Below are 16,760 nucleotides of genomic sequence, written 5' to 3'. Positions count from 1 at the left end.
GCCATGTTAGCATTCATTACAAGAGGTCTGGAATATAAGAGCAGGGATGTAATGCTGAGGCTTCATAAACACTGATGAGGCCTCACCTTGAGTATTGTGAACAGTTCTGGACTGCTTACCTAAGAAAAGATGTGCAGACATTGGAAGGGGTTCAGAGGAGGTTCCCAAGTATGATTCTGGGAATGAAAGGGTTATCACATGAGGAACATTTGACAGCTCTGGGCTTATACTCGCTGGAATTTAGAAGGGTGAGTGAGGATCTCACTGAAATCCTTTGAATATTGAAAGGCCTAGAGTAGATGTGTAAAGGATGGTTCCCATTGTGGGGGAGTCTAGGACAAGAGGGCACAGCCTCAAGATAGAGGTGTGTCCATTTAAAACAAAGATGCGGAGAAATTTCTTTAGCCAGAGGGTGGTGAATTTGTGGAATTTATTACCATAGGCAGCTGTGGAGGCCAGGTCGTTGGGCATATGTAATGTGGAGATTGATAGGTTTTTGATATAAAGGAGGAAGACAGCAAAAAGGAAATTATAGACCAGTTAGCCTAACCTCAGTGGTTGGGGGATATTGGAGTCGATTGTTAAGGATGAGGTGATGTAGCATCTATATATTTGGCCTTTTTCCAGTTTAGAACCTCAACTCAAGGACCAGATCTATCTTTATCCATGATCAAGTTGAAACTAATGATGTTATGATCACTGGAACCAAAGTGTTCCCCTACATACACTTCTATCACCTGTCCTAACTCGTTTCCTAATAGGAGATCTAATATTGCATCCTCCCTAGTTGGTACATCTATAAACCACCAGGTTTATCATACAAGGAACATTTGATGGTTCTAGGTCTGTACTCACTGGAATTCAGGAGGATCAGGTGGATCTCATTGAAACTTTTCAGATGTTGAAAGACCTTGACAGAGTAGAAAGGATGTTTCCCATGGTGGGAGAGTCTAGGACAAGAGGGCACAGCCTCAGGATAGAGGGGCGCCCTTTCAAAACAGAGATGCAGAGAAATTTCTTTAACCAAAGGATGGTGAATTTGTGGAATTTGTTACCACATGCAGCTGTGGAGGCCAGGTCATTGGGTGCATTTAAGGCAGAGATTGATAGTTTCTTCATTGGACATAACATCATGGGTTATGGGGGAGAAGGCTAGGAACAATCTGAAGTGGGAGGGTGATCAGCCGGATGTCATGGTACACATCGGTACCAATGACGTAGGAAGAAAGAGTAAGGAGGTCCTGAAGGGTAAGTATAGACAGCTTGGTAGGAAGATAAAAAGCAGGACCTCGAGGGTGGTAATCTCCGGATTGCTACCTGTGCTACGTGCCAGTGAGGGTAAGAGTAGGATGCTCGAGAGGATGAACACGAGGCGGAGAAACTGGTGTAGGGGGCAGGGGTTCAGATTTCAGGATCATTGGGACCTGTACAAGAGAGACGGGTTACACCTGAGCTACAGGAGGACCAATATCCTTGCAGGGAAGTTAACAAACCCACTAAGAAGTGTTATTGGGGAGGGTTTAAACTTGATTTGCAGGGAAATGGGAACCAGAGTGCCAGAGCAGATAGTGGAGCGGGGGTGAAAAATAAATGATATTAAAAGTTCATGCAAAGTCAGAAATATGTGTGGTGGTAATAATCTTCTGAGGTGTGTCTATGTCAATGTCAGGAGTATTTTGGGAAAGGCAGATGAGCTGAGGGCATGGATTGACAGATGGAACTATGACATTATAGCCATTAGTGAAACTTGGCTGCAGGAGGGGCAAGACTGGCAGCTTAATGTTCCAAGGTTTAGATGAAGGGTTGGGGTGGGGGGGCATGGGTGGTGGCATTGCTAGTCAGGGAAAATGTTACAGCAGTGCTCAGGCAGGACAGATCAGAGGGCTTGTCTACTGAGGCCTTGTGGGTGGAGCTGAGAAACAGGAAAGGTAAGACCACATTAATGGGGTTGTATTATAGACCACCCAATAGTCAGCGAGAATTGGAGGAGCAATCTGCAGAGAGATAGCAGACAACTGCAGGAAACAAAGTTGTGATAGCAGGGGATTTTAATTTTCCACATATTGATTGGGTCTCCCATATTGTTAAAGGTCTAGATGCGTTAGAGTTTGTAAAATGTGTCCGGGAAAGTTTACTAAATCAATATATAAATGTACCAACTAGGGAGGATGCAATATTAGATCTCCTATTAGGAAACGAGTTAGGACAGGTGAAAGAAGTGTATGTAGGGGAACACTTTGGTTCCAGTGATCATAACACCATTAGTTTCAACTTGATCATGGATAAAGATAGATCTGGTCCTTGAGTTGAGGTTCTAAACTGGAAAAAGGCCAAATTTGAAGAAATAAGGATCTAAAAAGCAGGGATTGGGACAGGTTGTTCTCTGGCAAGGATGTGATTGGTAAGTGGGAGGCCTTCAAAGGAGAAATTTTGAGGTGCAGAGTTTGTATGTTCCTGTCAGGAATAAAGGCAATGTGAATAATAATAAGGAACCTTGGCTCTCAAGGGAGATTGGAACTCTAATAAAGGAGAAAAGAGAGATGTATGAAATGTATAGGCTCCAGGGAGCAAATAAGGTGCTTGAGGAGTATAAAAAGTGCAAAAAAAATACTGAGAATAAAGAAATCAGGAGGGCTAAAAGAAGTCATGAGGTTGCTTTGGCAGTCAAGGTGAAGGATAATCCAAGGAGCTTCTACAGGTATATTAAGAGCAAAAGAATAGTAAGGGATAAAATTGGTCCTCTTGAAAATCAGAGTGGTCAGCTATGTATGGAACCAAAAGAAATGGGGGAGATCTTAAATGGGTATTTTGCCTCTGTATTTACTAAGGAAACTGGCATGGAGTCTATGGAAATAAGGCAAACAAGTAGTGAGGTCATGGACCCTATACAGATTGAAGATGAGGAGGTGCTTGCTGTCTTGAGGCAAATCAGAGTAGATAAATCCCCAGGACCTGACACAGTATTCCCTCGGACCTTGAAGGAGTCTAGTGTTGAAATTGCAGGGGCCCTGGCAGATATATTTAAAATGTCGGTATCTATGGGTGAGGTGCCAGAAGATTGGAGACATATTGTTCTGTTGTTTAAAAAAGGCTCTAAAAGTAATCTGGGAAATTATAGGCCAGTAAGTTTGACATCAGTAGTAGGTAAATTATTGGAAGGAATACTAAGAGATAGGATCTACAAGTATTTGGATAGACAGGGACTTATTAGGGGGAGTCAACGTGGCTTTGTGTGTGGTAGGTCATGTTTAACCAGTCTATTAGAGTTTTCCGAGGAGGTTACCAGTAAAGTGGATGAAGGGAAGGCAGTGGATGTTGTATACATGGACTTCAGTAAGGCCTTTGACAAGGTCCCACATGGGAGGTTAGTTAGGAAGATTCAGTCACTAGGTTTACATGGAGAGGTAGTAAATTGGATTAGACATTGGCTCAATGGGAGAAGCCAGAGAGTGGTAGTGGAGGATTGCTTCTCTGTGTGGAGGCTTGTGATTAGTGGTATGCCACAGGGATCAATGCTGGGTCCATTGTTATTTGTCATCTATATCAATGATCTGACTGATAATGTGATAAATTGGATCAGCACATTTGCTGATGATACAAAGACTGGAGGTGTAGTGGACAGCGAGGAAGATTTTCAAAGCATGCAGAGGGATCTGGACAAGCTGGAAAAATGGCAGATGGAGCTTAATATAGACAAGTGTGAGGTATTGCACTTTAGAAGGAAAATCCAAGGTAGAATATACAAGGTAAATGGTAGGGCACTGAGGAGTGCATTAGAACAGAGGGATCTAGGAATACAAATACAAAATTCCCTAAAAGTGGTGTCACAGGTAGATAGGGTAGTAAAGAGAGCTTTTGGTACATTGGCCTTTATAAATCAAAGTATTGAGTATAAGAGTTGGAATGTAATGGTGAAGTTGTATAAGATATTGGTGAGGCCGAATTTGGAGTATTGTGTGCAGTTTTGGTCACTGAATTACAGGAAGGATATTAATAAGGTTGAAAGAGTGCAGAGAAGGTTTACAAGGATGTTGCCGAAACTTGAGAAACAGTTACAGAGAAAGGTTGAATAGGTTAGGACTTTATTCCCTGGAGCGTAGAAGAATGAGGGGAGATTTGATAGAGGTATATAAAATTATGATGGGTATAGATAGAGTGAATGCTAGCAGGCTTTTTCCACTGAGGCTAGGGGAGAAAAAAACCAGAGGGCATGGGTTAAGTGTGAAGGGGGAGAAGTTGAAAGGGAACATGGGGGGGGTGGCTTCTTCACACAGAGAGTGGTGGGAGTGTGGAATGAGTTGCCAGATGAAGTGGTAAATGCGGGCTCACTTTTGACATTTAAGAAAAACTTGGACAGGTAGATGGATGAGAGGAGTTTGGAGGGATATGGTCCTGGAGCAGGTCAGTGGGACTAGGCAGAAAAATGGTTCAGCAGAGCCAAGAAGGGCTGAAGGGACTGTTTCTGTGCTGTAATGTTCTATGGTTCTAACTGGGATTGAGGAGGAGATGAAAAAGGATCAGCCATGAATGAGTGGTGGAGCAGACTCGATGGGCCAGATGGTCTCATTCTGCTCATGTTGTATGGTCTCATGGTCTTGACTGGCCACTGCCTCAAAGGTCAAGATGGAGAAGGCTGGGGAGTGGGGCTGAGGAGGGGAAGAATGATTAGCCATGATTGAATTGTGGAACAGACTCAAAGGGGCGAAATGGCCTAATCCTGCTCCTATGTCTTATGGTTATGGTCATATGGTCAGTCATGCAAAAAGCATTTATATGATACATCCATAAAATTTCATAAGGGTTGACAAAACATGGCATATTTCTTTATCTTTCTGAGGAAGTAGAGGCCATGATGAGCTTGCCTAGCTGTAGCATCTATGTAGTTGGACTAGAACAGGCTGCTGGTGCGCTAATATCAGTAACAACTGGCAATCAGAAATAACTAACGTTTCCGAGGGTGCCGCTGGCAGACTCAGAGTGTAATGAAGACAATGCATAAATTTGGCCAACTGTGCTATGAATAGAGTATGGCTGATGGAGGGAGTGGGCAGGCCAACAGATAGCTGGAGAAGCACCAAGGAAGCAGTCATGTTAATGAAGGGCCAGCACTAAGCTGACGAAGGGGACAGAATGATCCTCTAACTCTGGTGAACAGAAAAACAATTCCTTCCCACCAGTCCAGGCACAAACACCACATCTACAATTGGAGGAGCCAGCAGAGCATGAAACTAAAATTGGCAGCAGAGTTCGATTTAATTCTGCGCTCTCGAATCTGAATACTATGGATCAGGTATGAATGAGAATATAATTTAGATACTGTCAACCACATACTGTTTCTCCAATTACAGTTTCTTCTTCAAACAGCAGTACTAGTTTGTTGCATGTATAACTTTCACATTGACAGCAATTTCAGTCCTCTGCTCTACCAAACAACATTATTCCATTGACTGATGTTTCTTTCAGCACTCCCATTATTAATACTCAGCCATTGAATACCACTTCCTTTTCCCCAAGGGCTATTGAGAAAGGTTTGAACATAGAAACATAGAAAACCTACAGCACAATACAGGCCCTTCGGCCCACAAAGTTGTGCCGAAAACGTCCCTACCTTAGAAATTACTAGGCTTACCTATAGCCTTCTATTTTACTAAGCTCAATGTACCTATCTAAAAGCCTCTTAAAAGAACCTATCATATCCACCTCCACCACAGTTGCCGGCAGTCCATTCTACGCACTCACCACTCTCTGAGTAAAAAACTTACCCCTGACATCTCCTCTGTACCTACTCCCCAGCACCTTAAACCTGTGCCCTCTTGTGGCAACCATTACAACCCTGGGAAAAAGCCTCTGAGTTTCTACACGATCAATGTCTCTCATCATCTTATACACCTCCATCAGGTCAGCTCTCATCCTCCATCGCTCCAAGGAGAGAAGATCGAGTTCACTCAACCTATTCTTATAAGGCATGATCCCCAATCCAGGCAATCTTGTAAATCTCCTCTGCATCCTTTCTATGGTTTCCACGTCCTTCCTATAGTGAGGCAACCAGAACTGAGCACAGTACTCCAAGTGGGGTCTGACTAGAGTCCTATATAGTTGCAAATTACCTCTTGGCTCCTAAATTCAATTCTGCAATTGATGAAGGCCAATATACCACACGCCTTCTTAACCACAGAGTCAATCTGCGCAGCTGCTTTGAGCATCCTCTAGACTCGGACCCCAAGATCCCTCTGATCCTCCACACTGCCAAGAGTCTTAGCATTAATACTATATTCTGCCATCATATTTGACCTACCAAAATGAACCACTTCACACTTATCTGGGTTGAACTCCATCTGCCACTTCTCAGCCCTGTGTTGGATCCTATCAATGTCCCGCTGTAACCTCTGACAGCCCTCCACACTATCCACAACACCTCCAACCTTTGTGTCATCAGCAAACTTGCTAACCCATCCCTCCACTTCCTCATCCAGGTCATTTATAAAAATCACGAAGAGCAAGAGTCCCAGAACAGATCCCTGAGGCACTCCACTGGTGTCTGACCTCCATGCAGAATATAACCCATCTACAACCACTCTTTACCTTCTGTGGGCAAGCCAGTTCTGGATCCACAAAACAATGTCCCCTTGGATCCCATGCCTCCTTACTTTCTCAATAAGTCTTGCATGGGGTACCTTATCAAATGCCTTGCTGAAATCCATATACACTACATCTACTGCTCTTCCTTCATCAATGTGTTTAGTCACATCCTCAAAAAATTCAATCAGACTCATAAGGCACAACCTGCCGTTGACAAAGACATGCTGACTATTTCTAATCATATTATACCTCTCCAAATATTCATAATCCTGCCTCTCAGGATCTTCTCCATCAACTAATCTTCTGGAATAGATTTATTACAGCCTTTGCACAGCACAGTTCCTGTACCCTACCAAAAATTCCCTGTCTCATTGGAATGTACCTAGGCAGAACTCCACACAAGTATCCCCTGAACATTTGCCACATTTCTTCCGTACTTTTCCGAGAACATCTGTTTCCAATTTAAGCTCCCAATTTCCTGCCTGATAGCCTCATAATTCCCCTTACTCCAATTAAACGCTTTTCTAACTTGTTTGTTCCTATCGCTTTCCAATGCTATTGTAAAGGAGATAGAATTATGATCACTATCTCCAAACTCCCTCTCACTGAGAGATCTGACACCTGACCAGGTTCATTTCCCAATGCCAGATCAAGTACAGCCTCTCCTATTGTAGGCTTATCTACATAGTGTGTCAGAAACCTGCCTGAACACACCTAACAAACTCCACCCCATCTAAACCCCTTCCTCTAGGGAGATGCCAATCGATATTTGGGAAATTAAAATCTCCCATCACGACAACTCTGTTATTATTACACTTTTCCAGGATCTGTTTCCCTATCTGCTCCCCGATATCCCTGTTACTATTGGGTAGCCTATAAAAAACACTAAGTTATTGACCCCTTCCTGTTCCTAACTTCCACCCACAGTGACCCCGTAGACAATCCCTCCATGGTGACAACCTTTTCTGCAGCCATGACACTATCTCTGATCAACGCCTCCACCTCTTTTGCCTCCCTCCCTGTCCTTTCCGAAACAATTAAGACCCAGCATTTGAAGTAACCATTCGTGTCCCTGAGCCAACCAAGTCTCTGTAATGGCCACCACATTATATCTCCAAGTACTGATCAACTCTCTAAGCTCATCCGCTTTGTTCACAATACTCCCTGCATTAAAATAGACACATCTCAAACATTTAGTCTGAGCGTGTCTCTTCTCTATCACCTGCCTCTCCTCCCTCTCGCACTGTCTACAAGCTTTCTCTATTTGTGAGCCAACCTCCTTTTCCCCATTCTCTTCAGTTTGGTTCCCACCCCCAACAATTCTAGTTTAAACTCTCCCCAGTAGCCTTAGCAAACCCCCTTGCCAGGATATTGGTCCCCTTGGGATTCAAGAGCAACCTGTCTTTTTTGTACAGGTCAAACCTGCCCCAAAAGAGGTCCCAGTGATCCAGCAATCTGAATCCTTCCTGCTAGCCTTATAATCTTCTAGATCTCTATCATTACATAGTTTTTGAACCTTTTGGAAGCATTTCTTTTCTTCTTGACTAGATTTGCAACAGCCTTTGTACACCACGGTTCCTGTATCCTACCATCCTTTCTCTGTCTCATTGGAATTTACCTAGGCAGAACTCCACGCAAATATCCCCTGAACAGATACCACATTTCTTTCATATATTTCCCTGAGAATATTTGTTCCCAATTTATGCTTCCAAGTTCTTGCCTGATAGCCTCATATTTCCCCTTACTCCAATTAAACATTTCCCTAACTTGTCTGTTCCTATCCCTCTCCAATGCTATGATAAAGGAGATAGAATTGTGATCTCTATCTCCAAACTCCCTCTCGCTGAGTGATCTGACACCTGATCAGGTTCATTTCCCAATACCAGATCAAGTACAGCCTCTCCTCTTGTAGGCTTATCTACATATTGTGTTAAGAAACCTGCCTGAACACACCTAACAAACTCCAAGGCAACACAAGTGAATCTGCAGATGCTGGAAATAAATAAAAACACAAGATGCTGGCAGAACTCAGCAGGCCAGACAGCATCTATGGGAGGAGGTAGTGACGACGTTTTGGGCCGAAACCCTTCATCAGGAGTTCGGCCCAAAACGTCGTCACTACCTCCTCCCATAGATGCTGTCTGGCCTGCTGAGTTCTGCCATCATTTTGTGTTTAACAAATTCCACCCCATTTAAACCCCTTGCTGTAGGGAAATGCCAATCAATATTGGGAAATTATAATCTCCCATCATGACATCTCTATTATTATTACACCTTTCCAAGATCTGTTTCCCTATCTGCTCCTCGATATCCCTGTTGCTATTGGGCAGCCTATAAAAAACACCCAGTAAAGTTATTGACCCCCTTCCTGTTCTTCAGTTCCACCCATAGAGACTCCGTAGACAATCCCTCCATGGCGCCCACCATTTCTGCAGCTGTGACACTATCTCTGATCAACAGTGCCACGCCTCCACCTCTTTTGCCTCCCTCCCTGCCCTTTCTGAAACATCTAAAACCCGGCACTTGAAGTAACCATTCCTGTTCCTGAGCTATCTCTGTATCTCTGTAATGGCCACCACATCATATCTCCAAGCACTGATCCATGCTCTAAGCTCATCCACTTTGTTCACAACACTCCTTGTGTTAAAATAGACACATCTCAAACCTTCGGTCTGAGCACGTCCCTTCTCCATCACCAGCCTATCCTCCCTCACACATGGTCTCCTAGCTTTCTCTATTTGTGAACCAGCTGCCTCTTCCCCAGTCTCTTCAGTTTGGTTCCCACCCCCCGAAAATTCTAGTTTAAGCTCTCCCCAGTAGCCTTAGCAAACCTCTCCGCCAGGTCAGAGCACACCCCTTCTCTATCACCTGCCTATCCTTCCTTTCGCACTGTCTACAAGGTTTCTCTATTTGTGAGCCAACCTCCTCTTCCCCAGTCTCTTCAGTTCGGTTCCCACCCCCCAACAATTCTAGTTTAAACTCTCCCCAGCAGTGTTAGCAAATCTCTCCACCAGGATTTTAGTCTCCCTGGGATTCAAGTGCAACCCGTCCTTTTTAATACAGATCACACCCACCCCAAAAGAGGTCCCAATGATCCAGAAATCTGAACCCCTGCCCCCTGCTCCAATCCCTCAGCCACGCATTTATCCTCCACCTCATTTTATTCCTGTGCTCATTGTCATGTGACACAGGCAGTAATCCCGAGATTACTACCTTTGCGGTGTTCTCTGCAGTTTGTCACCTTGTTGCGGTGGAGAAGCTTGTGTGGTCCCGAGATCCCGTGAGCAATGTTGTCTGGAGCTATGCTCCCAGTAGGGTCACCGATGGCGGTAAGGTCGAGGGTGAGGTGCCTGACAAAGAACAATCCAACCAAGACCTCAACGATGGAACAGGCGGACGAAGTTACTTCAAACTCAATGGCTGTGAAGGTGGATGAAGGCTGCAACAAATCCATCAACTCCAATCGTCGTGGTTTCCATGCCATTGGAATCAGTTGGTTGATTTGTGAAGTATCGTGTGTGTGGTGAACTACATATACCTGTCTGGACACGCCCCCTGCTGACTGCTCCTGTGGCTCCTCCCACAGACCCCAGTATAAAGGCGATTGAGGCCTGAGCCCGGCCTCTCAGTCTCCAGGATGTAGTAGGGTGGTCACTCACTGCTTGTTCCTTCTTCCAGTCAATAAAAGCCGATATCTCGCCTTTACGTCTCAGAGTGAGTTATTGATGGTGCATCAGTGTGCTTCTTGGAATGCAACATCAAGTACACGTCAAACAAATACACACACAGGCGTCTTCGCTCTGTGGAAACAGAACAAAGACCATCATCCTCGACCTCGAGGGATAGCCACGACTACCTTTGCGGTCCTGCTTCTCAACTTCCTTCCTAACTCCCTGTAGTCTTTTTTCAGGAGCTCTTTCCTTTTCCTACCTATGTCATTGGTACCAATATGTACCACGACCTCTGGCTGTTCTCCCTCCCACTGCAGGATATCTTGGACGAGATCAGAAACATCCTGGACCCTGGCACCTGGGAGGAAAACTACCATCTGAGTTTCTTTCCTGCGTCCACAGAATCGCCTGCCTGACCCCCTAACTATAGAGTCCCCCTATCACTACTGCCTTCCTCTTCCTTTCCCTACCCTTCTGAGCCACAAGGTCGGACTCTGCCAGAGGCACGGCCACTGTTGCTTCCCCCCTCCCCCCCACGACTGTGACCCACTTGTCTGTCTCCTGTGGCCCCAGTGTGACCACCTGCCTATAACTCCTTTCTATCATCTCTTCGCTCTCCCTGACCAGACGAAGGTCATCAAGCTGCATCTCCAGTTCTCTAACATGGTCCCTTAGGAACTGCAGCTCGACACACCGGGTGCAGATATGGCCGTCCAGGAGGCTGGGAGACTCCAGGACCTCCAACATCTGACACATAGCACAGAAAACAAGCCTCACACACATACTACTTCCTTTCCACAAATAACACAGGTAAACCTACCACGCTTTGCCCCATTACCACCTAAACCCGTTCAGCTAAAGCCCTATCACTCTGCTGCCTCTCACTCCGCTGCCCGCTGGATATGGCGGACTTCTTTTTAAACCTTTCCCGTTCTACTGGCTGATGTCACACGCCTGCGCAGTCTTGCCTCTCTTTTACCCTGAGTAGTAAAACTGCCTTCACTCCAGAAATCCTTCGCTGTTTACCCACAGCTCTCTTGCTTCGAATCAAAATAAGAAAATAAGAGAGTAAAATAACCTGTAAAGAAGGACCACTGCCACTGAACACCAAAAGTGCAATAAAAAAATCATGCGAACAGTAACCGCAAGCAAATAGCACTTCAGAAAAAAAGAGTCTAAGAGCCATAATTCAGTGCAGAGCCGAGTAAACACATCAAGCAAGGACCTGAACCAACCCGTATATTGTCTCAGGTCCTGACTCCTTGATATTTTCAGTCAGGCCCGGCGCTTAAACCTCCACCTGAACAATGGGTCTTGGGCTTGGATACGCCAGACTTCGTGCCTTGATTCAGCCTGTAAACCTCCATCTGCACATTGTGTTCAATTGCGTCTGGCGCTTGGACCCAGCAGATTCTATTTGGTCTGTGCCTAATCTTTCATGTTCTTCCACGCTCTCGGTGGCAGGTCCACTGTCTGGGTTCTGCCACATTGCAGGGATATTGCAGACGATTACTTTTGATGATTATTTGCCAGAGAAATATGGTCATCAAAGTACTTAGTTGCTATCCTTCTTTCGTTAGCTACCATCAGAAATTGAGAGGTTCACCAGTGCCATCTCAAACCAGAAGATTCCCACTGAATCTGGGAATATTTCTTTCAGTATAGTATTTAATTACTTTGTTTATTTAGTTTTACCAAAATAGGCTAAAGGACTGGAATATGAGATTTTCAGACAGATGCCTTAGGTAGACTGTGGAATTGGGTTGTTCAATTAGGCACAAAGGAGTCTGGCATATTCCAGGTGACCGAGCAGTCCTTTTTAGGAGCAGCACTGTTTACCCTCAGATGAGGGAAGGGACTAGAAAAGATGTCCAAAACATTGGTTGTCCCACAACATCAGGCAGTTTACCCCAACAGCAGTTGAAAACATACAAAACTGATATTTTTTAGAACTTGGAACGTGCGGACTCTTATAGATGGTGACATAACTTGGACTCAGTGGCCACCTACAAACACATAACAAAAATGCACAAATGTAACCGCCATCGGTGAATATTTCAAGCAACCAATCAAAATGGAGGGCAAAGGTTGTTCACAATTTGGTTCAATGGTGCTACAGAAAGAGAAAATGATCACATAAAAACACATGGAAGGACCCCAAGATCCCTCTGATCCTCCACACTGCCAAGAGTCTTACCATTAATACTATATTCTGCCATCGTATTTGACCTACCAAAATGAACCACTTCACACTTATCTGGGTTGAACTCCATCTGCCACTTCTCAGCCCAGTGTTGGATCCTAGCAATGTCCCGCTGTAACCTCTGACAGCCTTCCACACTATCCACAACACCCCCAGCCTTTGTGTCATCAGCAAACTTACTAACCCCTCCCTCCACTTCCTCATACAGGCCATTTATAAAAATCACAAAGAGTAAGGCTCCCAAAACAGATCCCTGAGGCACTCCACTGTTCACCAACCTCCATTCAGAATATAACCCCTCTACAACCACTCTTTGCCTCCTGTGAGCAAGCCAGTTCTGGATTCACAAAGCAATGTGCCCTTGTATCCCATGCCTCCTTATTTTCTCAATAAGCCTTGCATGGAGTACCTTATCAAATGCCTTGCTGAAATCCATATACACTACATATATTGCTCATCCTCCATCAATGTGTTTAGTCACATCCTCAAAAAATTCAATCAGGCTCATAAGGCACGACCTGCCCTTTACAAAGCCCTGCTGACTACTCCTGATCATATTATACCTCTCCAAATGTTCATAAATCCTGCCTCTCAGGATCTTCTCCACCAACTTACCAACTGGGCTATCTCTACTCCCTTTCTTGAATAAAAGAACAACATCCGCAAACCTCCAATCCTCAGGAACCTCTCCCATCCCCATTGATGTTGGAAAGATCATCGCCAGAGGCTCAGCAATCTCCTCCCTCGCCTCCCACAGTAGTCTGGGGTAAACTTCTGGTCCTGGCGACTTATTCAACTTGATGCTTTCCAAAAGCTCCAGCACATCCTCTTTCTTAATATCTACATGCTCAAGCTTTTCAGTCTGCTGCAATTCATCACTACAATCACTAAGATCCTTTTCTATATTCATTTAGTACCTCTGCTATTGCATTCAATTCCTTGAACACTTTCCCACTGACACACTTGATAGGTCCTATTCTTTCACGTCTTAGCCTCTTGCTCCTCACATACTTGTAGAATGCCTTGGGGTTTTCCTTAATCCTGCCCACCAAGGCCTTCTCATGGCCCCTTCTGGCTCTCCTAATTTCCTTCTTAAGCTCCTTCCTGTTAGCCTTATAATCTTCTAGATCTCTAACATTACCTAGCTCTCTGATCCTTTTGTAAGCTTTTCTTTTCTTCTTGACCAGATTTTTTACAGCCTTTGTACACCACGGTTCCTGTACCCTACCATAACTTCCCTGTCTCATTGGAACGTACCTACGCAGAACTCCACACAAATATCCCCCGAATATTTGCCACATATCTTCCGTACTTTTCCATGAGAACGTCTGTTTCCAATTTAAGCCTCCAATTTCTTTCCTGATAGCCTCATAATTTCTCTTACTCCAATTAAACGCTTTTCTAACTTGTCTGTTCCTATCTCTCTCCAATGCTATTGTAAAGGAGATAGAATTCTGATAACAATCTCCAAAAAGCTCTCCCACTGAGAGATCTGACACCTGACCAGGTTCATTTTCCAATACCAGATCAAGTGCAGCCTCTCCTCTTGAGGGCTTATCTACATGTTGTGTCAGAGACCTTCCTGAACACACCTAACAAACTCCACCCCATCTAAACCCCTTCCTCTAGGGAGATGCCAGTCGATATTTGGGAAATTAAAATCTCCCATCACGACAACTCTATTATTATTACACCTTTCCAGGATCTGTTTCGCTACCTGCTCCTTGGTATCCCTGTTACTATTAGGCGGCCTATAAAAAACACCCAGTAAAGTTATTGACCCCTTCCTGTTCCTACCCTCAACACACAGAGACTCCGTAGACAATCCCTCCATGGCGCCCACCATTTCTGCAGCTGCGACACTATTTCTGATCAACAGTGCCACGCCCCCACCTCTTTTGCCTCCCTCCCTGTCCTTTCTGAAACATCTAAAACCCCCCACTTGAAGTAACCATACCTGTCCCTGAGCCATCCAAGTCTCTGTAATGGCCACCACATCATATCTCCAAGTACTGATCTACGCTCTATGCTAATCCGCTTTGTTCACAACACTCCTTGTGTTAAGATAGACACATCTCAAACCGTCTGTCTGAGTGCTGAACAAACGCTGAACGTAGAAAGATTCTAGAAAAGAAATTCATCCTATTGTTACTAGAGGGCAGTGGAGTTGCATAATGCATCAGGCACAGCACTTGAGTTATATACTTACTTTACTAAGCTATTTCAAGCCTCAATGAACTGTGGTAGATTGCTCAGGGGCGGTAAGAAAAAAACTTCAATGTGGAACAGTTAAAGATATAAACATCTTGACTTCAATGTAAATATTTACAGCATTTCAATCTATGATCACAAAAGTAACATTAAATTACCAGTAAATGCAGTACTTATGTGAGTAAAAACATTTACTAAAGCTTATTTATTTATTTATTTATTTAGATACAGCGCAGAATAGGCCCTTACGGGTGGCACCACCCAGATATATTTGATTTAACCTCAGCCTAATCATGGCACAATTTATAATGACCAATTAACCAACCCACCAGTACATCTTTGGACTGTGGGAGGAAGCCCATGCAATCACGGGGAGAACAAACAAACTTCTTACAGACAGTGATGGGAATTGAACCGGGGTGCTGGTACTGTAAAGCACGTGCCTTACACTACCATGGTGCTCCATATGTAATTAAGTAAATAAGTATATCATTATGCTATTACCCAAAATATGATTTGGATTTTGTTGTTAGTCAAAAGCAGAAGCTGCAGAGAAGTTTGCAGAATGAGACATAAATTACAATGTGGAAACAGGTCAGACAACCCAAACAGTCCTTGCTTGAACTTCCCTTTCCCCACCTTAGTGCTCTGAACCCATCCTTGTTTCTCCTTTTCTTTCAGCTGGTTGTCTAACCAGAACCTGAATACAGACAGCTATCATGGTGTGAGTGTAGGGAGTGGTGGTAGTCATTGTTAGAATGTGCATTTCCTTCGACCTCTCAACCAGAGAAACAACCCTTGAGACATTTTCTATTCTCAACCCTGAGAATAGATTGTAAGTGTTCCCCTATTATGTGAAAATCTCTTCTGTGTAAATCCCCACAATGACCCTTGGGAGAACTTCATTAAGTATCTGTTACCTCCCTTTCTAATTTTAAGCCTTTCTACCAATACACTCTCAATCCCCACTTTTTGTTTCAGCTTTAATTATTTTTGTACATTCTGCACAGCAGATTTTGTCTTTGGGGATCCGTACTAGAACATCTCCTTTGGCTTTAGTATCCTTTCCAAAGTATAGTTGTGTTCGACCAGTAAGTGCAAACACTGTATCTCTTGTCATTTCTCTTCATAAATTTAAATGCTGTTATTAAATCACTTCTTAATCTCTTTTTAATGAAAGCAGCCCAAAAAATCAGGCAAAGTTGTTCATGCTAATTACTTCTAATCCCACTGCTTCTTTGCTTCCGGTGGATTATAGAACTAACTCTAATTGTGCCTTCAAAGCATCTGTATATTTATGTTGACATCCAAGGCAGAACTGAAATACAAACTGAGGCAGTTTCCAATAATCCACATTAATAAACAACCATCTCTTCTCTATATTAGAAGATCTAAAATGCCAAATATAAAGATTTCACTTGCAAATCAGCATTCTGGAAAAAGTCTCATCAAAAACGTTGAAGGTCTTGTTTCTATTCTTTCAGAAGTATTAAGGCCAGTTTCAACATCATTTCTTTTTTAGTCACCAAATACAGCACACCTAGAGAAACAAATAATGGTACCGTTTTCCTCCTCCTCATGTTGCTCTGACTTCCTTTTCCACCATTAAACGCTGCAGAGAATTGAATACTCATTGGGTTAGCTATGTCTAGCGCTCTGATATGTGTTATTAAGCAAAATATTCCAGATGATTCACAATACCTAACCAACTAAGTCCCTGTTCAAGGCAAAAATGTGCACTTTAACTCATGCTCTGCAACCCCGCCAACCTCTCTGCAATGTCTTTTCAGACAGGATTCATACAACTTTATTTCCACATTTATAGCAGATTCCAGCAGAAGCCTTTTCTGACTTCTTGACCTGCATTGTGAGTCATATCCCTTTGTTTGTCATTGCAGGCATCATATGACAGTGTTGCGTAGTGGAGATACGTCTCTACCAAAGGAGGCGTAAGGTTCTCCTTCCCTCTACTAACCTGCAGGTCACTCTTGGCCCAGGTGTAGCACCTTTCTATCCCCCCAGTCAGAGTCATGTGAAATCATGGGAGCAGGTGACGGATGATCATATGAGCAGCTGGTGCAGATCACAATTCCTGG

The sequence above is a fragment of the Hypanus sabinus genome, chromosome 4, assembly GCF_030144855.1.
Source record: "Hypanus sabinus isolate sHypSab1 chromosome 4, sHypSab1.hap1, whole genome shotgun sequence".
In the NCBI taxonomy this organism is placed as follows: Eukaryota; Metazoa; Chordata; class Chondrichthyes; order Myliobatiformes; family Dasyatidae; genus Hypanus; species Hypanus sabinus.
This window is presented reverse-complemented; position numbering follows the sequence as displayed.